Source organism: Silene latifolia, chromosome 11 (assembly GCF_048544455.1).
Source record: "Silene latifolia isolate original U9 population chromosome 11, ASM4854445v1, whole genome shotgun sequence".
Classification (NCBI taxonomy): domain Eukaryota; kingdom Viridiplantae; phylum Streptophyta; class Magnoliopsida; order Caryophyllales; family Caryophyllaceae; genus Silene; species Silene latifolia.
In genome coordinates, this window is record NC_133536.1 from 206,044,675 (window position 1) to 206,067,378 (window position 22,704).

Here is a 22,704-nt window from a genome sequence, read left to right on the forward strand (position 1 = left end):
GAGAGACAGTAGGGTCGGCCCTGTTGATGAATCGATCAATAAAGTTCAACATTCTCACGCCTTTCGGGGTAACTAGACGATCCACCTCAAGTCTGGTCAGTCCAAGCAAGTCTCTGAATTTGCTCTTATACCCTTGTGAAGTGGAAGGAATGGCAGAACAGAACACCTTGGGAACAGGCGCAGCACCTGCTGCGCCTCTTCAAAGGGACGCAGCTCATGCTGCGCCTCTTCCCCAGTCTCACTTCTGTGATTTCCGCGTTGGATCTTTCCTAATTCTATAAACGCATGATTTCCTATTCCTGCGAGGTTTTATTTTGGTAAATACGGGAAGATTACCATGTTTCGAGTTTCCTAAATTCGCCGGCACGCATTTCGAGGCAACGTCGACACCTTCGCCATTTCATCACACTAAAATCCCTTTTCCTTTTTAGGAAATAAATTTCATTTTTCATTTTTTTTAGGAAATAAATTTCATTTGGGAAATAATTTTCTTTTGTTTTCATTTTCAACATTTCATTTCTACACTTATAGATTTCTCTTTTTTCTTTTTTTAGGGGGTAACCCTCCCTACCGTCCGGTCATTTCCGACAAATTTTTTGCATTTTCGTGTTCTTTCGAGTCTTTTTTTGCGCTAATTAAGGCCATATGTATAAAAAATATGTTTTGCGTGATTTCCATGTAAATTTCGGCAGCATGACGGCGTAAACCGTTATCTACCAAACCTGTTCAAGAACTAACCTGCAGATACAAGCAACACAACCCAGCAGCAAAGGCACTCAGGCCATCATATATATACCAAATGAAGCAAATGTACAAGCAAACTGGGGGCTTGCGCCCCAAACAAAACCCAAAAAATGTTCAAATCAGATGTCCAAATGTACAAGTCTACAAAACTACACAAAACTACTGCTGGGCGCCCTCCAACTCAGCAACTCTTGCCGTGAGAGCGGCAATCTCGGCATCCCGAAACTCGAGCTCCCTCAACAAGCGAGCCGTCTCCTCCCGAGACTGGGTCAACTCTCGCTCCAGCTCGCGGCCAGCCTGTAAACAGCAGTAAATTGGCTCATGTCAATCAATTCAAGCAAAATTGGAAATCAAAAAATCAAAAAGAAATCAAATAAGGTTCATACCTGACGACCTCGACCACCGACGAGGGCCTCGATGGCAGTAGCTCGCAGCCGGTTGGCCACCCTCCATAGTGCCACGAACCGAGACGGCGCGACCTGCATTTCAAAAGAAATTCTCAGCAAATTGAACAAGTTCAATCAGATGTGTTCTTACACGAAAGGCATATAAGCTGGAGGCTCACCCTCCGAATCAGATGCTGCCAGTCGTCTAGGCCAGCATCCGTCACAGCTACGTCAAAGTCACGAGGCTCGGAGATCGTCGTCCTCCAGGTCGCATCAGTATACTCAAGGGTCTCGGGGTACACTGGGGGCTCGATGCCCGCCGCCTCGACCTCCTGCAAAGACAAATAGCTCTCATTAATCGATGATCTTTCGTCGTAACTCTCAAAATCAAATCAAGGAAAAGTAAGATACTCACCACTACTGGCCAGTACGCCAGCCTCCCGTAAAGGAACGCCGAGTAATCCTCGCCAGGGAGAAGAAGGTCGTCGCCACTGGCACCAGCCAGGTCCGCCTCCCTCAAAGATCGAAGGCTCCTAAACATCGTCCCGGGAGGATCAACCGGAACCGTCAACGCGTCCCGAGAGCACTGACGAGCCAAACGCTCGCCCAGATACCACACAGGACCCATCGACGTCCACAACAGCATCCGACTCGGGCTCCTAGGTCGAAGGACCTCAGCGACAAAAGGAGGCGCTCCAGCGTACTCCGCCCAAGGTCTGGGCACCCACTGCGACAAGATAAGGCAAAGATCATTCCTATGATCAAGTAAAGGCAAAGGATAAGAAGCAAGTGTATACAAACGGGATACTCACGCTGCTCAGCTGAAGGGCGTTCACGTCCCGCCGGTAGACGTTGTGAGAAGAACGCTTGCTCTTCGTCCGGCACATCACCCAATCCCTCACCACGGGATATGCCTTCTCCAGTGGCTCCGTCCTCTTAGGCGCGAGACTCGGGAAGTAGGAGTACACCCACGCCTGTAAAGTAGAATAATCAGTGACGATCTTTCGTAATTCAATAAAGAAAGGAATTTGCATTAGTCTAAAAGAGGAAGGTTCATACCTCGAGCAGTAGTCCAGGTCCGACAGCACCTGGAGAAGTCCCCTTCTCCATCAGCTCTGGACGAACCATGGCCCTCATAAAGCGGATGAGGACCGCAAAACCAGCAGTGACCCAGTCCCAGCGCCCTAGGGAACTCAGGTCAGAAAGAAAGGGAAGAAGCTTCGTCGACAGCCTCTCGCCCTTGTCTCCGAGGTAAATCGAAGACAGAAACCACCACAGCCACAGGTGAGCCCTCTGCTCAGCTGTGCAGGGAGGAGGAGCCGTCTCCCTCCCCTCGATCGTCACCAGCGCCGGGGTCTTCCCCGCAAAGTAGTCTCGAACGTAAGTACTGGGTACCAAGCCCGGCACTGCAACAGCCTTCGGCGACAAGTTCCAGCCGATCAATCTCCTCGCCTCGGCCGAGTCCGCCCTCATGGCAGTCTCCGGCCACACCATCTCCTCGGTCCCACACAGCAGACCAGAAATCATGCCGTAATTGTAACACCCGCGAATTTTCTATTTTGACATTTAAAATTTATTAAACCGTTTGACTACTTTATTTTATAATTTTGAATTATTCAATTTAATTAATTTTATGTCAAACACGATTTTTATAAACGTATTTTATAAAAGCTCGTTTATATAAAAATACGTACGATTAAATTATATCTTTAAGGCATGATTTATATAATAATATATATATACATATTTTTGGTCGGATAATAATAATGACTGTAATAATAATAATTTCCGTCTTAATTTTCGTCTAACATTAGACCGTCACATTTTATTTGAGAATCTTATCTTAACACGGACCAATCGTATGTCGACAGCACATATCCTATCCACCCCACACTCTGCTTTCACATATTATTATATATTATTATATTTTTTTTTTTTTTTTTTCGACAAAAGTAAACCATTATATTAAAGGAATGAAACAGAAAACAGAAGAGTCTGATACCAATGCCACTACAACTAGAAACTAACCAGTAGCGAAACTAACCGACCAGTTACGTCGGGAACGAAGAAAAGTGCGAATTCCAGACAGGGAATGGCGCACATCGATTGGAACTGGCATTTGAGATGCCAGAACTGAAGATAATTTTGGCGATGAAACGATAAAAGCAATGTCAGTAGACGAAACATCCTGAGTCTTCATGACCTGGTGCAATGCAAGAGAATGCGCCGCGAAAAGAGAGGAAGCACGCAAGTAGAAGATCATAGGTAAGCAAGTATCAGATACAACAGTAGCCACATATCCATTCTGAAAGGAACTCCTGCAAATAGAGATCTTGTAAGAGATCGTAACACGCGAAAATATTGGAGATATACCTGCCAGTTTGGAAAACCGTCGTGATTGAAACTCTTCAAGACGGAGAGAAGATAAACTTAAATGGGACTGGTGCAAGGTATATCATCAAACCCTGTTGAAGAAGAACGATGGAGATACAGCAGATGATCAGCCAGCCACTTACTGAAAGGGACAGTTGAATTAGACATAGATCTAATGCCAAGCAAGGAGGCCCTCCAGACATGCTGGATTACATCACATGAACGAAACAGATGTTCAGGAGTCTCCGTACCCGTCTGACATAACGGACAGGAAGTATCAATGCTTAAACCTCGATGGGCTAAAACAGTCCTAGTTGGAATAATGTGATGAGCTAGACGCCAAATAAAAAGAGGAAATTTCTTTGAAAACGGAACGAGCCAAATCAATTTCCATGGGAAGGCATATAAATGTCGTGGGCGTGGCGAGAGCTTAGGGAGAAGATATTTGTAACCCGATCGGATAACATATGCACCATCCTCAGTGTATTTCCAATACAGATAATCATCAATTTCAATTTGAGGTGGTTCCATGGCCAAAATGGCCTTAGCAGTGGGAACATCGAAAACCCGAAAGATAAGAGGTGTCTTCCATGAGCCATTCTCCAAAATCAAATCAGAAAGAGTAAGAGAACGAGGACTTGGGTCCTGTCGAACACCTGGGCACTTTCCTTGTACCCAAGGACTTGTGCGAATATTAATAGAAAGGCCATTACCAACCTTCCATGCCATGGCATCAGAGCAGCGCGATGCAACTTTACAAAGCCCTTGCCATACAAACGATGGCTGTGAAACCCTTGATTTAGGATTAGGAATAGGGAAATCTTTTTGATACTTGGGTGTGAGATATTTGGCAAGAATACCAGTAGGATGATGATGAATGCGCCAAAAATTCTTCAAGAGATAAGCCTGACTAAGAATAGTCACTGATTTGATACCAAGACCTCCCAAATCCTGTGGTGTATGTAAGTGTGGCTGAGAGAGCCAATGAATTGATCTTTGAGAAGAATTTTTACTCCACCAGAAGGCCGCAATTAAGGAGTCAAGTTTTTTAGAGACTGAAAGTGGTAGAGGAACAGCAGCAAGAATATGGACCAACGAACCAATTAAGATAGAGTTAATGATAACCAACTTGCTAGGCTGCGATAAATGAAGAGATGCCCATGACGAAATTCGTGTAGTGATCTTATCCAGTAATTCATGAAAAGCATTCTTCTTACATTTAGGAAGATCCACGGGAACACCCAAGTAAGTGCCAAAGGAATCAGCAATTCTCATTCGCAAAATAGATGTCATATGAGACTTGAAATCAGCTGGCGAATTCGGACTAAACTTAATAAAAGACTTTTGAAGATTAATCATTTGACCTGAGGCAGCTTCAAAATCATGGAAAATATCCCGAATAGACTCAAAAGAAGCCGGCGTTGCCTTACAGCAGATAAAAGCGTCATCAGCATAAAACAAGTGCGAAAGAGGTGGAGCATACCGAGAAATCTTAAGGCCAATAAGTTGATGCCGGGACTCAGCTGCCTGAAGTTGACGAGAAAGAATTTCCATACACATGATAAATAAATAGGGTGATATAGGATCTCCTTGGCGTAATCCACAAGAAGGATGGAAAGAAGGGGAAGGTTCGCCATTAATCATGATACTATATTTCACAGTGGAGATGCATTCCCAAATGAGATTTCGCCAGGAAATTGGAAAACCAAAGAAGTCCAAGGCTGACATTAGAAAATTCCAGGATACCCGATCAAAAGCCTTATGCATATCTAGCTTGATTACAGAATAACAGTTTGTTCCCTGTTTAGTTTTGTTAACATAGTGCATTATCTCATGAGCAATAAGGCATCCATCAGACATGAGACGACCAGGAACAAAAGCTTGTTGAGATTCAGAAATAATGGAAGGAATTACCAGCCTGAGACGGTTAGCCATACACTTGGAAGCCAACCGATAGATGACATTGCATAGACTAATAGGTCGAAATTGCGAGACACACTCCGGTTTATCAGTCTTTGGTATTAGAACAATGATGGTATTGTTCCACTCCTTTAGCATGACACCCGAATTAAGAAACCGAAGAACTGCCGAGGTCACTAAATGGCCTATCTGTGGCCAAAAAGTGTGAAAAAAGAGAGGTGTAATACCATCCGGACCTGGGGATTTCGATGCATCCATACCACGGAGAGCATTCATAACCTCAGCTTCCTTGAAAGACTCTTGAAGTATCGAACATTCAGTGGGTCCTAACCGGGAAGACGATAAACCAGCAAAACAAGAATGTAGAGAGTCCACACGATAGGCAGGATCCAAAGCAGTAGTAGAGGTTAGCAACAGTTTGAAGTAATTAACAATCTCATCACTAATATCACTGGGGGATTCCAACCATACATTATCAGCAGATCGAAGGGTAATGATACGATGTTTTGTTGATCGCTGTTTCACTCGATTATAAAGAAAGCGTGTAGGAAACCCATCTAAAATCTCACGCTTGACCTTGGATCGTTGAACCCAATATTGTCTCTGATTTCGAAGCAAATGTAAGCGAGAAGAGCGAAGCTGTAGAAATTCAGATGCAGAATTGTTGTCCACTATATGGGTAGCAGTTAAATCCAAATCAGCTTCTATTTCCGACCAGTTAATCCCGTGAGATATACGATGATTGACTACCCATTGGAGGATTGCACGTCGAGCTGTAGCAAGTTTACGGGAAACTACAAACATCGCAGAACCAAAGAAAGGGGTTGCCCAAACTTGTAAAACCAATTCACGGACCTCAGGATAAGACAAGCACCAGTTATCAATACGATACGGTCTTTTACGTGGTTTAGAATCCGGGCATAAAGTAAGGATTATAGGAGCATGATCCGAGACAAGAATAGGAAGATGTAAAATTGAAGTATACGGGAAAAGAGCAAACCAATCCTGAGTAGCATAGGCACGGTCCAGTCGTTCCATTATAAAATTACCATCAAACTGACTATTCATCCAAGTAAACCGGGGTCCAAAAAAAGGAACATCCATAAGACTATTCCTAATTTTCCAAGTCGTGAAATCACCTTGACCCCGAATTGCAACTGAACCGCCAAACTTATCAGCAAACAATTCAATCTGATTGAAATCTCCTAAGAGAAGTAAAGGAGAAAGATTCAAAACCTTAGAAGTAATACGATCCCATAAAGATTGGCGGTATTCAAACCGAGCTTCACCATATATAAAAATAATATATAATACATTATTTGTACAAGGAGCCATAGGGATTACTAATTTACATAAGATAAAGTGAGGTTCTATATATAAGGTTGTTAAAAGCAGAGAGGTATCCCATCGCAAAAGGAGGCCGCCACTACGTCCAACTGAATCTACACCGCAACAATTAGGCAGGCCCAGATGAGAAGTCTTATACGAAGCCGAGTCAAAGGTAGTCATAGTTTCTTGAAGAAACAAAATAGACGGATGATATTTGTGGACACTTTTATGTAGAAACGGAATTGTAGGATCATCCGTCGATCCTAGCCCCCTACAATTCCAACAAAAGATCTTCATGGGTAAACGGGTGGCGAATTATGGTCCGCCACCAGACCCAAAACAGGAACCACAGCATCACCTCTGGACAAAGAAAAAGGAACAAGCGTTAGTAATGGTCCGTCCCAAGAAAGAAAAGGACCACCTTGTTCCATACGTGGTTTCTTAGACACAGGTTCATCAAGAACCGTTGAAGAAGAGCAAGAAAAAGACCGTTTAGGCCGCAAAACAGAAACAGAGCACGTCAAATCCAGCGGCCTAAAAAGGAAAGGCTCAGCAGATAAGGAACCCAACAGTAACTCAACAGGCATTGGTTCATAGTCCATATCTACAGCCAAATCCATATAACTCATTTTGCGAGTATGCTTAAAACGAGTTCGGCTGTAAAAGTTAAAACCAATCCCTACCTTTCTTTTAAAAACAAATTTCACCGACCGTCCAAGAGAGTCCAAAGCAATATGACGAGTATTAGAGGAACTAGCAGGGGGACGAAAAAGGCAACTAACATCCAAAGAACGAGGAGGAGTGGACGGCTCAGCAAGGCCAAGTTCAAGAGTCGCATCCACCTCCTCCTCAGGCACACTCATGCGAAATGCGGGGGATACCTCCCTAAAGCGAGAAGGTACACCACCATGTGATGGGCCTCCCACCTCAAACGAGGAGAGACCACCACGAGAATGTCCAGGCACAGTAAAAGGAGAAACATTAGGGGAAAAAGGACCCGGCACAACCGAACCACGAATGACAGGGAAAGATTCAAGCAAGACCTCACGAGACTCGTCCTCATGGACACAAGTCTCAGGAGGATAATGATAGTCCATGCCATGATCCTCATCATCTGAGGAGGAAGACGAAAAAGGAAACACCGGTGATCCTCCACCGGAATCCACAACAACAGGGTCCTCAGAAGAGAGTGTATGAACATCCGAATTTAAAAATTGGATACGAGGTGGAAGTCCGAATATGTCAGGAGTATAAAACGTCGACCCAGGAGGGCCATGTAGCACTTCCAGTCCACGAGCAGCAAGCTCATTCAAGCGAGCTTGAATACCACGAGCACCATTAATCCTACCAGATGGACAAAAGGACACACGATGTCCCAAAAGGCCACAAGTTTTGCAGAATCGAAAAACTCCTTCGTAGGAGAATCCAATCCAAAGGTGTTCTCTATCATTAAGAGAAAGATAACAACCAGGAATCAGGGGTTTGGAAAGGTCCACCCAAACTTTAACCCGGACAAAACTCCGAGGTGGAAGGAGCGATGGATATGACTCTTCCTCACAAATATCTCCCACATGGGAGAGAAGAAAAGCAGCAACCGAGGGACTCAGAAACTGAAGAGGCAGATGATGCACCCTTATCCAAAGAGGAACCACATGAAAGAGCAAGTTATCAGGAACAGTGGAAGGAGAAACCGGACGAAAGACAAACAAACTTCCTTCAATGTTCACAGTTTGTCGCAGACGGAAGTAGGCTAAATCAACAGCTGAAGAAAACTCGAAAATGTAATAAGGCTTCATAGCACGAATTGTAACAGAGCCTTGAAGATGCCAGTGTTGAGAAATCTGATCATATATACGGAACACATCCAAAAAGCGTTGATCAAGAATCTTAGCAATTAGAGCTTTCGAAAAATCAACACCAGTGAAATCCGCACAAAGATATAGGGGCAATTTAAGACCGACACCAGATCGACACAGGTTAGGTTTAGAGGAAGAAGCCATTTTTGAGTAGAACAGAGTTAAGAAACAGAGGAACAAAGGAGAAAAGGTTTGAACAGGGAAAGTTTAGAGGAGGGCACGGTGATATTTAACGATGGAAAGGAGACAAGAGGGAGGTGAGGTGTCAAGAAAGGGGCTGCATGACTGCCAACTCAGCAAGTTAGGGGAAGGTAGGCAGGTTAGGCGGCGAGGAAGGAAAGTGAAGGCTATGGTGGAAGTTAGGCAAGGAAGAAAGGGAGGCGGTAAAATTAGGGTAGGAACTCTATTTTAGAGGAAACTCTATTTCAGAGTTGGACTGCTCACTTGTTGACTATAGTCTATCTTTTAGCTTCAGTTTATATTATTATATATATTACTATTATTAATATTACGAAGTACTACATTTTTATGGTTGTTGTTTGTTCATCCGTGACCCCCACACTCCCCTTTTTTCTTCTTTTCTTTTGCCAGCGGAAAAGACAAAGCAAGCAGCAACTTTAGCAACAACAAACCAGAGCAAGCAACCGCCATTTTCGACCCAACCAAACCAAGATCCCGCCTTCATTTCTCAACCAAACTCCATTATTTTTGTACCATTAGCTTCCTCGTCCCTTCCTCGTTCTTTTAAGGTAATAAAGTTTGAGTTTTGACTGAATTTTCATAAAGGTCGTCTTAAAAGACAGCTCAGTTCTTTATACTTTTCCTCATTTTGTATGCTCAATTTTAGTTGCGATTATTAATTTTATCCGTAGTTATAATTTTTGTTTTCTATACTGTCATTATATTGTTGGTAAAATGGGACAAGGGAAGGTTAACGCAGTTCGATCCATATTTTGAGGCCGTTAGTAATAGAGACAGATGTATAGGATGGGAATTAAATATTATGCACACTAGTAATTTTATGTTTTCTACTCTTAATTTTATCTTTGTGAGATGGGTTGTATTAATTGAGGGTTTGCGGTTTGACTATGGTTACGCAAATTGGGGTTCGTGAAGGTGGGATTGAAAACAACGGAATTGTTAATGCTTAAATGCAAAGGAGCTTGAGGTGGTATTCTGCATTGACCATATGATGATGGCTGACTAATTAATGACAATTAGCTATAAGATTATAAGGGGATTTTGTGCGCAAGTTGTCCTATTTGGCCAAAGTGATAAGTTGCAAACTAATTTGTTAACTTAAGCATAAAGGATTGATATCTTGATCTTGGACATTGTATATTACTACGAGTATTTGCGCCCGTATTGTGTTTGATTCGTAGTTCCTTTGACCATGACTCGTGAGTGAGTAGCTTAAAGTCTTGTACCTTAAGTGTTGAGCAGTTCCTTTAAGGGAATATTTGACAATATCGATATTGAAATTGAGATGGAAATCTGGTTATTATGGAGTATTATATTATGAGACGGAGTAATGAGTAGGACGGAGTAATGAGAGAGATGGGGTAGAGAGTTGAGATTGAATTAATTTTTGAGACGGTTTTATACAAGTTTTATTTATCCATTTTGAGAAAAGTTGGTACCTTTGGATTCATGGTGAAGTGGGTGATTATGTTGGGTAATTTAATTGGGTGAATAGTATCATTTTAATGCTTAAAATTTCGTCTTAAGACGGTCACAAATGAGCTTCTTTAATAGTGAAAATGGGTTTTGTCGAGCAGTTTTAGCGGGCTGTTTTGACGGGTTTCTTTATGTTATTTTGAACCAACCTCTTTGCTAACGTCTCAAGTACATGTACATGTTGGGTTTGGGTCTTTTGTTTGGGTGATATCCGTCGTGGTTTGGCCTAGGAAACCGTCCTAAGACGGCTGGACAGTAGGGATTGGCCTAGCTGTGGCCTGGCCGTGGCCTGGCTGTGGCCTAGGCAGTGGCCTGGCCGTGGCCTAGGCAGTGGCCTGGCTAAGTCGCGAGTTTGGGCCGTATCTATAAATTGTTTTGACGCTAGTTTGGTTTATTTAAAATATAATTAAATTAATTTTCGTCTCATATTTTATATAAAGATAATTCGTTAATATCGTCCTTTCACATAATTATTTTAGGTGGCTCATATGGGGTTGAAGATGAAGAGTAATTTTGAGGTTTTAGAAGCTTTCTCAAGTTTTTACTTATCTCTTTGCTAGCGTAAGGTAACTATTCCGAGTTACTCGACGAATTAATGTCACATTACTAGTTAATGTGTGCCTGTTGTTTGATAAGTGTTTAGGTGAATGAATAATGTTAGTAGTAAAGATAATAAGGTTGGTAAAAATTATGCTTATATTGATAATTATCACATGTTAGGATAGTTTATAAATTGAATTTGTAAATAATAGGCTCAGAATGAATTGTATAGCTATAATTGAAATGTTTTGTTGATTGTGCCGAAAACTGAGCCTTAGTCCCTTTGACTGATGCGATGTCAGTTAATTGAGTGATTGGTCGCCGCAATTTGACCCGTACTGTCGCAGGGCTGGGGTTGCGGGTAAAAATTCGGTTGAATGAATTGATAATCGGCCTTTTTCTTGTTTTAGGCCATTTATTATATCTCTATTTCACATGTGTAATTAGTTGAATTTAAATAGTTTCTTATTTAGTTAGTTGAATTTAAATAGCTTCTTATTTTGTAGAAATGGCCCTAGTTTCCCCTAAAGCCTTTTATATTGTTATAATTGCTAGGATTGGAAATTAGTATTGAATATTTATTGAGGAACTGTTGGGATTGTATGCTGTAAATAGACATTTATATAGCTTTCACATGATAGAATGTTAGAATTTATGTTGGTAAGTAGGACTTTTTGCCCTCTTAAGGTTAAGTGGGTGTCTTACTTGACTTGTGTGGTGAGTCTTGGGTGGTGTGGGCTAAAATATTCAAGCTGGGACTAGCTGTGACTAGGTCATAGGTGAGTATTTCGGCCTCCATCATAGATAGGTCTTTATAGTCTTTGACGAGTATATGTTCACTGCTTGATAGCCTTTGTGTTCCTGACTAGTGGATGTTTATCCAAGTTGGGGCATGACCTCAGGTACTAATTTTGATAGTATGGGGTCAGCTTAAGTACTAGCCGACCCTTCGGTGGTGTCCTTAGGGTACTTACTCACTTCACTTTGTTTTAAAAAAAGTTGTGAGTCTTGGGTGCGGTGGTGTGTATCCGCATGTCTAGGTCTGCGCAGATTTTAGGCTAGGGTTGTGTTGTCTCTTGGCCATGTTTTCTTAATAGTGTGGCCGAGCCAAGATACCGGTTCGAGTACCTTCCTACCTCGTGGTATAGACTCGAGTTACAAAGTGACTATTGACGGGACTAAGAACTTATGCCTGTCTTTGATATATTGCCCTTTCTTGTATGGTGATTCTATGAATCATAGAAGGTGAGATGCAAGCCGGCTATGGTTGATAGAGTTTGGATTCCTGGATGTTATGTGATTCACATGATAGTGTAGTATGAGTCGGTCTAGTTTTCACATGCTAGGACTATGTGTTGTTATATTGTTGTTCACATGATAAGCACGATTGTCTAGCATCTATATGCTAAGGCATTGTGTGATTCGTATTCATATTCTTATGTTTACATGTTATATTAATTATGACATTTCGTGGCTGGGAGAACTCGGAGTTACTCCCCACTGACTGTGGCTTTCGTATTTGTATAAAATGCGAATGACAGGTAGGTGATGCATATATGGGGTACATGGACGAGCTAGCGAGCAAAGTAACCTTGGGACCTAGACTGGTTTTATTTCATTGTGACCTTAAACCCTTTTTATGTCACATACATTTTAGGGACATATGTCTCCCTTTTCTATTTTGGGTTTGTATCATTACATTTTCTTATCGTTAGCTATGGCATGTAAAGTAGTTCGTTAGCATTGCAGGTTTTGGCACCCGCCTCTTGGGAATGTTGGAAATGTTGTGATTGGTTTAGAAAGTTTTAAAAATGACAGGTTTTTGGCTAGTTGAACCAATTACAAACATATCCTACCAATTTTTCTGTAGAATTTACGTGTTTACTTTTTCGCGATAAGTGAGGGTGTCACAGTTGGTATCAGAGCATATTTGCTCCCGACGCACGTTTGTGCACCCCACTATAAATAACTTGACCTTAAAATAATAAACTTGAGAGACGGGTAAGATGGGTAGAATTAGGATTTATGTGGTAGTCTCTGTGTGTTTGCTCTTTGTTAGGTACTAACATGTTTGTTGATTGTCATTTAATAATTGTTGCGTTCTTAGATCAATGACCGTGAACTTATTTATAGTTAATGGAGTTATTGCCCTTATTAAAAAAATTTGAACTAAAGGTTTTGAAAATATTTTAATGTTTTTCACTGGTTTTAACGTCAATTAGTGTTAAAGCTTGTTATTGGAGACGTCTGATAATTAGTTTTATCATTTGTTGGTGTAAAAATGTATTTTTATGTCTTTGAATTGGAATATTGATGTTCTTGAGTGATCGCCAAGAGTATCTCCGTTCCATTGAAAGGACACTTATATTTTAAGAAGATCAAGATTTAGTGCCTATTGCTGAGGATTGAAGATTTGTTCAACCTTTGAAGAATGCTTCTACTTCCTTGAAGATATTTCTCGTTCTTTTTGTATCTCGCCTTATTCTTAATCTCTTGGTGCCTATCCTTCATCTAAACTCTCTATTCTTCTTCCTAGGAAGTTACATTTGTATCCTTCCAACTTGTCCTTTCACCCTTGCTAATTCTCCCTTAACGCCTTTTAGATAGTTCTCTTTCTTTTGTGGGGTGTTAACCTTGGTTGGATAATTTGGCTTGTGGAGTTGTTTCTGGTTGACCTATAACCCCGGTTTTGAGAAGTTGTGATATTGGAAGGACTTAGGTTGAGTGTTGATACCTTAGGAGTAAACACGGAGTAAGGTTTATGATGTGATTTTGGAAAGAGATACCTTTAGGATGTTGATAGGCATACATAAATTGATGTTATCTTATGACATTGTTATTTGAGATTTGAGTATCTGACTTTTCCTTGTTGTCTAATTTCCCTTTCTCCTTGATCATAAGCGTTACCGTTCATACCTCCTTTCCTCGCTTCATCTTGCTCCTCCTTTAAGTTTGACACTTGTATCTTGTGAAACTCTATCTTTGACATCCTTGTAATTTTGACTTCAATTTCTACCTTATAAAATTCATTATAGCTCTCTTGTTGCTTAAGTTTGAGCTCTCTTAACATACTTTGTTTCTATGCTATCTAAGTTACTTTCCTTTTTGGTACAATTTTTAAACTTTCAAGCTACCAGTTTCGATTCATTCTTAAAAGTTTATGTCACTTCTGCAAACCTAACCTATTTTTAAAGATTTGAAAATGAAAATTTGATTTAGTTCCCTATTCATTTCTTGAATATAAACTCATTTATCGTAATTTTAATTACTAAACCCGAAATTTCTTTAAATTTTATCCAATTTCTATTAACCTTGATCTATTTATGACTTCTTTGTCAAAGTTTAATATTATATTTCCGGAATTTAACTCCCCTTTTAGTTTAAAGGTGAAACCTTTATTTCTACTTTGGCTTTTTGCAAAAGAACATTTGAGAAGATTACCTTTCTCTTATTTTGATTTTAACGTTGATCGGATGTTAGAACTAGTTATTGGAAACGTTTGATAACTTGTTCTACGATTGTCGGCGAATAGTTTTTGTTTTAAATTTGTCTCTGACTTGGAAAGTTAGCGTTCTTGTGTGCACGACAAGAGCATTTCCGTTCCATGAATGAGACTTATATTTTTGAAAACTCTTCATTAATGTTTTTGAAGGTATTTTAATTTTTGATTTATATAATGATTTGCCTTTTGACCTTATCTTTGATTTGGAATGTGATGTTCTTGAATACGTAACGAGAACACTTCCGTCCCTCTAATAAGAGTCTGGTTCTGTAGGAAAATTTTATTTGAAACTTTTGAAAGAATTCTAATTCTCGCGATAAGTAACTTTTTAAATGTTTTGGTTACCAAGTCCAAAGTTCCAATTTTGTTTTATATAACCTTTCATTTCTACTTTCAAGTTTCGAGGACGAAACTTTTTAAAAGATGGGGTGATTGTAACACCCGCGAATTTTCTATTTTGACATTTAAAATTTATTAAACCGTTTGACTACTTTATTTTATAATTTTGAATTATTCAATTTAATTAATTTTATGTCAAACACGATTTTTATAAACGTATTTTATAAAAGCTCGTTTATATAAAAATACGTACGATTAAATTATATCTTTAAGGCATGATTTATATAATAATATATATATACATATTTTTGGTCGGATAATAATAATGACTGTAATAATAATAATTTCCGTCTTAATTTTCGTCTAACATTAGACCGTCACATTTTATTTGAGAATCTTATCTTAACACGGACCAATCGTATGTCGACAGCACATATCCTATCCACCCCACACTCTGCTTTCACATATTATTATATATTATTATATATATTACTATTATTAATATTACGAAGTACTACATTTTTATGGTTGTTGTTTGTTCATCCGTGACCCCCACACTCCCCTTTTTTCTTCTTTTCTTTTGCCAGCGGAAAAGACAAAGCAAGCAGCAACTTTAGCAACAACAAACCAGAGCAAGCAACCGCCATTTTCGACCCAACCAAACCAAGATCCCGCCTTCATTTCTCAACCAAACTCCATTATTTTTGTACCATTAGCTTCCTCGTCCCTTCCTCGTTCTTTTAAGGTAATAAAGTTTGAGTTTTGACTGAATTTTCATAAAGGTCGTCTTAAAAGACAGCTCAGTTCTTTATACTTTTCCTCATTTTGTATGCTCAATTTTAGTTGCGATTATTAATTTTATCCGTAGTTATAATTTTTGTTTTCTATACTGTCATTATATTGTTGGTAAAATGGGACAAGGGAAGGTTAACGCAGTTCGATCCATATTTTGAGGCCGTTAGTAATAGAGACAGATGTATAGGATGGGAATTAAATATTATGCACACTAGTAATTTTATGTTTTCTACTCTTAATTTTATCTTTGTGAGATGGGTTGTATTAATTGAGGGTTTGCGGTTTGACTATGGTTACGCAAATTGGGGTTCGTGAAGGTGGGATTGAAAACAACGGAATTGTTAATGCTTAAATGCAAAGGAGCTTGAGGTGGTATTCTGCATTGACCATATGATGATGGCTGACTAATTAATGACAATTAGCTATAAGATTATAAGGGGATTTTGTGCGCAAGTTGTCCTATTTGGCCAAAGTGATAAGTTGCAAACTAATTTGTTAACTTAAGCATAAAGGATTGATATCTTGATCTTGGACATTGTATATTACTACGAGTATTTGCGCCCGTATTGTGTTTGATTCGTAGTTCCTTTGACCATGACTCGTGAGTGAGTAGCTTAAAGTCTTGTACCTTAAGTGTTGAGCAGTTCCTTTAAGGGAATATTTGACAATATCGATATTGAAATTGAGATGGAAATCTGGTTATTATGGAGTATTATATTATGAGACGGAGTAATGAGTAGGACGGAGTAATGAGAGAGATGGGGTAGAGAGTTGAGATTGAATTAATTTTTGAGACGGTTTTATACAAGTTTTATTTATCCATTTTGAGAAAAGTTGGTACCTTTGGATTCATGGTGAAGTGGGTGATTATGTTGGGTAATTTAATTGGGTGAATAGTATCATTTTAATGCTTAAAATTTCGTCTTAAGACGGTCACAAATGAGCTTCTTTAATAGTGAAAATGGGTTTTGTCGAGCAGTTTTAGCGGGCTGTTTTGACGGGTTTCTTTATGTTATTTTGAACCAACCTCTTTGCTAACGTCTCAAGTACATGTACATGTTGGGTTTGGGTCTTTTGTTTGGGTGATATCCGTCGTGGTTTGGCCTAGGAAACCGTCCTAAGACGGCTGGACAGTAGGGATTGGCCTAGCTGTGGCCTGGCCGTGGCCTGGCTGTGGCCTAGGCAGTGGCCTGGCCGTGGCCTAGGCAGTGGCCTGGCTAAGTCGCGAGTTTGGGCCGTATCTATAAATTGTTTTGACGCTAGTTTGGTTTATTTAAAATATAATTAAATTAATTTTCGTCTCATATTTTATATAAAGATAATTCGTTAATATCGTCCTTTCACATAATTATTTTAGGTGGCTCATATGGGGTTGAAGATGAAGAGTAATTTTGAGGTTTTAGAAGCTTTCTCAAGTTTTTACTTATCTCTTTGCTAGCGTAAGGTAACTATTCCGAGTTACTCGACGAATTAATGTCACATTACTAGTTAATGTGTGCCTGTTGTTTGATAAGTGTTTAGGTGAATGAATAATGTTAGTAGTAAAGATAATAAGGTTGGTAAAAATTATGCTTATATTGATAATTATCACATGTTAGGATAGTTTATAAATTGAATTTGTAAATAATAGGCTCAGAATGAATTGTATAGCTATAATTGAAATGTTTTGTTGATTGTGCCGAAAACTGAGCCTTAGTCCCTTTGACTGATGCGATGTCAGTTAATTGAGTGATTGGTCAGCCGCAATTTGACCCGTACCTGTCGCAGGGCTGGGGTTGCGGGTAAAAATTCGGTTGAATGAATTGATAATCGGCCTTTTTCTTGTTTTAGGCCATTTATTATATCTCTATTTCACATGTGTAATTAGTTGAATTTAAATAGTTTCTTATTTAGTTAGTTGAATTTAAATAGCTTCTTATTTTGTAGAAATGGCCCTAGTTTCCCCTAAAGCCTTTTATATTGTTATAATTGCTAGGATTGGAAATTAGTATTGAATATTTATTGAGGAACTGTTGGGATTGTATGCTGTAAATAGACATTTATATAGCTTTCACATGATAGAATGTTAGAATTTATGTTGGTAAGTAGGACTTTTTGCCCTCTTAAGGTTAAGTGGGTGTCTTACTTGACTTGTGTGGTGAGTCTTGGGTGGTGTGGGCTAAAATATTCAAGCTGGGACTAGCTGTGACTAGGTCATAGGTGAGTATTTCGGCCTCCATCATAGATAGGTCTTTATAGTCTTTGACGAGTATATGTTCACTGCTTGATAGCCTTTGTGTTCCTGACTAGTGGATGTTTATCCAAGTTGGGGCATGACCTCAGGTACTAATTTTGATAGTATGGGGTCAGCTTAAGTACTAGCCGACCCTTCGGTGGTGTCCTTAGGGTACTTACTCACTTCACTTTGTTTTAAAAAAAGTTGTGAGTCTTGGGTGCGGTGGTGTGTATCCGCATGTCTAGGTCTGCGCAGATTTTAGGCTAGGGTTGTGTTGTCTCTTGGCCATGTTTTCTTAATAGTAACCGCTGAGCCAAGATACCGGTTCGAGTACCTTCCCTACCTCGTGGTATAGACTCGAGTTACAAAGTGACTATTGACGGGACTAAGAACTTATGCCTGTCTTTGATATATTGCCCTTTCTTGTATGGTGATTCTATGAATCATAGAAGGTGAGATGCAAGCCGGCTATGGTTGATAGAGTTTGGATTCCTGGATGTTATGTGATTCACATGATAGTGTAGTATGAGTCGGTCTAGTTTTCACATGCTAGGACTATGTGTTGTTATATTGTTGTTCACATGATAAGCACGATTGTCTAGCATCTATATGCTAAGGCATTGTGTGATTCGTATTCATATTCTTATGTTTACATGTTATATTAATTATGACATTTCGTGGCTGGGAGAACTCGGAGTTACTCCCCACTGACTGTGGCTTTCGTATTTGTATAAAATGCGAATGACAGGTAGGTGATGCATATATGGGGTACATGGACGAGCTAGCGAGCAAAGTAACCTTGGGACCTAGACTGGTTTTATTTCATTGTGACCTTAAACCCTTTTTATGTCACATACATTTTAGGGACATATGTCTCCCTTTTCTATTTTGGGTTTGTATCATTACATTTTCTTATCGTTAGCTATGGCATGTAAAGTAGTTCGTTAGCATTGCAGGTTTTGGCACCCGCCTCTTGGGAATGTTGGAAATGTTGTGATTGGTTTAGAAAGTTTTAAAAATGACAGGTTTTTGGCTAGTTGAACCAATTACAAACATATCCTACCAATTTTTCTGTAGAATTTACGTGTTTACTTTTTCGCGATAAGTGAGGGTGTCACAATCCTCCAAGGTGACTCCCACCTCACCGAAAGGCAGGTGAAACGTGGAAGTCGTATCCCAGAATCGGTCCAAGAAAGCACGGACCAAGCTAAGGTTAGCCCGCAACTTCCTCTTCACGATATCCCTCCAGACCTGAACCAAAGGACCGAACGCTCCACGCTCGATCATGGCCCTCTCCTCCGCCGACAGCCGCTCGTAGTGCTCCATCGCTGTCGTGTAACCCGAGAACGACCTGATGTTCCCGGCCTCCTATTATGATTCGAAACAAAGCTATCTTTAGTTTTGGCTGAAATTTGAAAGAAATTTAGACAAAAAGAATGAAAAAGGATGGATAGTGAATGGTGAATTCCTATTTACCAGGCTCTTCACCGTCCTGTAGGACAGATGACCCTCTGCAGCCCACACGAGGTGCCTACTCTCCCAGGTCTCGGCCCACGCAGGAGCTCCCCTCAGCTGACGACCTCCTTGCCCGACGTTGGCTCGTCTCGGGATCTCCTCCTCCTCGACGGCCTCCTCCTCGTGAAACTCAGCAGCCATCACCGCAGCGGTGAAAGCCTGCTCTAAAGCCTCCTCAACAGTAGTGGCGTCTATCTCCATGGGAGTCCTCCCAGAAGTAGAAGCATCATCACCTGCAACGTCAAAGTAAATTCAGACCGCGTCACATGACGACAAGCCTTTGTTAAGGAGTTTTCGAGCCTTCAAAGCCCTGAAAACACTCCTTTCCATGCCATCTTTGGCCATATTCCCGCCAACCCGATCACTCATGTGATAAATTGGGTCAAGTTAAGTCCAAGCCGAAGCCTAGTTCCGGGTTCAAGTCGAAAATTCGGCAGCATTCCGCTATAACGGCGATTAGGCCCTAGAAAGGTGTCCCGAAAAAGTTGTTACAAACCAAAATTCCGAAATGGTGGAAGGTTTACCCATCATCCAAGGATTCCAAATATCAAATTTCATCGCAAATGGGCAGTCCTAAGGCTATTTTCGAAGCATTTTACGGTTTAGCTGTAAAACCGTCTCAAATTTCACTCAAGAGCTAAAACTCGACAAAAATTCGAAGCAAACACATGGTTATGTTCCTAACATTGCCTACTATCCGTTTCTAACATCAATTTGGCATAGCAAATCCATTTGGGGGAAAAGCCCCAAATTTTCGATCAAAAGGGTCGAAAACCCTAAATTTCGCGGCTCAAAATTCAACAAATGTAGATGATTAATGCAAGATTGGAACACATACCTCGGTTAGTCATGTTTAATGCAAGCTTTTGGATCAAACCTCGGCGGAAATGGTGAAGATTTGAGAGAGAAATTGCAAGATTTGTGTTTCGAAATAATGAAATACAATCCCTTCTGATTTCGCGTTTTTACGCAGGAAAGCCAATTTGGGGAAACGACGCAGCAGGTGCTGCGCCTCTTCCAAGAGACGCAGCTCTTGCTGCGCCTCTTCCTTGTGTTCCCTTCATACGGATTTTCAAAAATTCGTTATAAGTTCGTTATTTGTGGGCCCATTTTTGGTGCGCCTCTTCCTCGACGCTGTTATATTCTTTTGGTCCGTTTCGATGATTTTCTTCGTTCCGGCCCGCATTTCATCAGCCAGCAGCGGACTATTGCATATTATTTATTCATTCATTTTATCCAACGCAGTAGTATTTTGCAGTACTGCTCAATTCCTTTTATCCAGCGCAGTAGTATTTCGCAGTACTGCTCAAATCCTTTTATCCAGCGCAGTAGTATTTTGCAGTACTGCTCACTCAAGATTTCTCCCATGACGATCAAGATGTTCCTAGTCGTCAATATATTTCCCAGCAAGAGTTCGCTTGAGACCGACGCAAGCAGATTCAACCTCAAATTTTGCCAGAGTTCGCTTGAGACCGACGCAAGCGGATTCCCCAGCAGTTTCTACCGACGTCCTGCTGCTTTTCAATATTTCTTGTTTCCCCGCGGAGTTCGACCCAGGGTGCCGTTCTCCAGAAGTCTCAAATCAGAGCCTTCATATCTTTCAGAAATTTATCTTAATCTTTCAGATTACCCTTTTCAGATAGTCCCCTTTCAGTCCTTTAGAGAGAATTTTCCTTCAGCCTTTCCTTCAGAGAGAGGTAGCTTTCAGAGTTAGTCTTCAGAAAGTATTAAGAGATTTCTTCAGGCCAAGTTATCTTGGGGTATCTCAGGTATGGTCAGACCAAAGAGTTTTGCCGAAGCGTCTTCAGTCCCATTTCACCCAGGGGTATCTCAGGTATGGTCTCTTCTTATGGCTGGCGAGCTTCCTTACGTAGTCTAATGGACTTTAAACGACCCTCCCCGATAGTCGACAGACTCTAAAATGTTCCCGACGACAGGTCCTTGGTTCAGACCCCTTGAGCGCCTCGCGTCGCCATAGTCGTCGAGTTGTAATCTTCGATTGACCTGATGGCTATACTTTGACTTTCGCCTTATCCAAGCCTCAGTCAAAGTGGGGGCTCTGTAGATACCTCATTTCTGCACCTCTCGCAAACCACCCGGTGATGATTGGGCCGCATGTTTGATTCGCGGAACGATTTGTGACAGTTCGTAAGATTATCGTCAAGTGATTGCTCAAATATTAATGTCGACCTCATAGTTGTCATCTACGTCCTGATACGGTCGTTTTGGCAGTAATTAGAGTACATTCGGAGTCCGGGTCAAAAACCGTCTCCATTTTCTAATAATTGTTAAATCCCGAGTCGGAATGTTCTGGAATGTTCCGGATATTTCTATTCCATATTTCACAAGTTTTATCTTTTGGCAAATAATATCCCGTAATATTCATATTAAATATTAAGGAAGATCGGATTATTTCCGTCCTACCATAACTCAAACGCGGAAATCTTTCTTCAGCAGGAGGAAACCTCCTGGGAATAGACGCAGCAGGTGTTGCGCCTCTTCCAAGAGACGCAGTGGCTGCTGCGCCTCTTCCCAGGCCCTTCTCTGCATGTTCCACGTATCTTTTTCATATCTTTCCGAGATTCACTTCCAAAGAGTCTCCGAAACCCTAAATCCGTCACGTGATTAGTATAAATAGGAGCCTTCGCTCCTCATATTTCTCACGCGAGTGTCCGCCCTTCTCTTCTCCCTTTGCATTCTAGACTTCGTTCTTACTAATTGGCGCCTACGTGCTTGAACTTTCGACCACGTAAGCTCGGATCCTTCCGGGTACCAGCCTCTCCGTTGCATGACCGACCAATTTGACCAACTACACAATAATCAATCAATTTAATCAATCAACTTAATCGTTTTCCTCTTACGAGGGCACTTTCTTTGCATTCGCGTCGAGCATCACTAATCGATATCTTAGTCCATCTCGTTTCGTCAACATGTAAGTCTGAGGGTGTATAATCCTTATTTATTTATTGTATTTTAATTATTGTATCACAATTGTAAGATTTATGTCGAAAACATCTAATTAAAACCGATTTCTAAAACGGTCTTTAAAAATCTCTTTTTACGGATTTTAAGATCGATGATCGAGAAAAAAAGACGCAAGAATCGCTGCGCCTCTTCGAAAGAGCGCAGTTCCTGCTGCGCCTCTTCGTGAGGCTGCCGCAGTTCCTGCTTCTTTTCTTCTTCCTTCGTCCTCTGTAATTCGTCTTTCTTATTTGTTTTCACTCGTTTTCTTTAATTCTTCGGTACAATAGTTTAATAATCACATGTATATAATTCATCATTCATTAATATGTTTTAATCATCATGAATCCGACTTAAATCCCTTATAATCCAATATTCGCGGGTTTTCGTCATTAAATTCAATTCCGGGTTGTAGAGATTCAATTCATCAATATTGAGTTTCTGGAATTCGTCTTTGATATAGTTTTCATCTGTTTGTTCACATGTTCGTCATTGATTTGTTGTTAATTCATCATGTTCATCATTATTTCATTCACCATGTCACTAATTAAT

General features: G+C 40.5%; 2 long non-coding RNA genes across 4 annotated transcripts; one reads left to right on the forward strand and one right to left on the reverse strand.

Moving 5' to 3' along the window:
• Positions 1-763: 763 nt before the first annotated feature.
• On the reverse strand, positions 764-1,198 carry LOC141615384 (uncharacterized). The gene is made up of 2 exons (XR_012529831.1): positions 1,131-1,198; positions 764-1,041 (listed from the first exon to the last, which is right to left on the reverse strand). It is a non-coding gene; the product is annotated as an uncharacterized LOC141615384 (long non-coding RNA).
• A 7,929-nt stretch (positions 1,199-9,127) lies between these two features.
• On the forward strand, positions 9,128-18,626 carry LOC141612450 (uncharacterized). Of its 3 annotated transcripts, XR_012529097.1 has the most exons (4): positions 9,128-9,357; positions 10,765-10,851; positions 16,819-16,905; positions 18,425-18,626. It is a non-coding gene; the product is annotated as an uncharacterized LOC141612450 (long non-coding RNA). The 3 variants fall into 3 exon arrangements; XR_012529099.1 differs by lacking the exons at positions 16,819-16,905; positions 18,425-18,626 and adding an exon at positions 12,367-12,568; XR_012529098.1 differs by lacking the exons at positions 9,128-9,357; positions 10,765-10,851 and adding an exon at positions 15,167-15,411.
• The last annotated feature ends 4,078 nt before the right edge of the window (positions 18,627-22,704 follow it).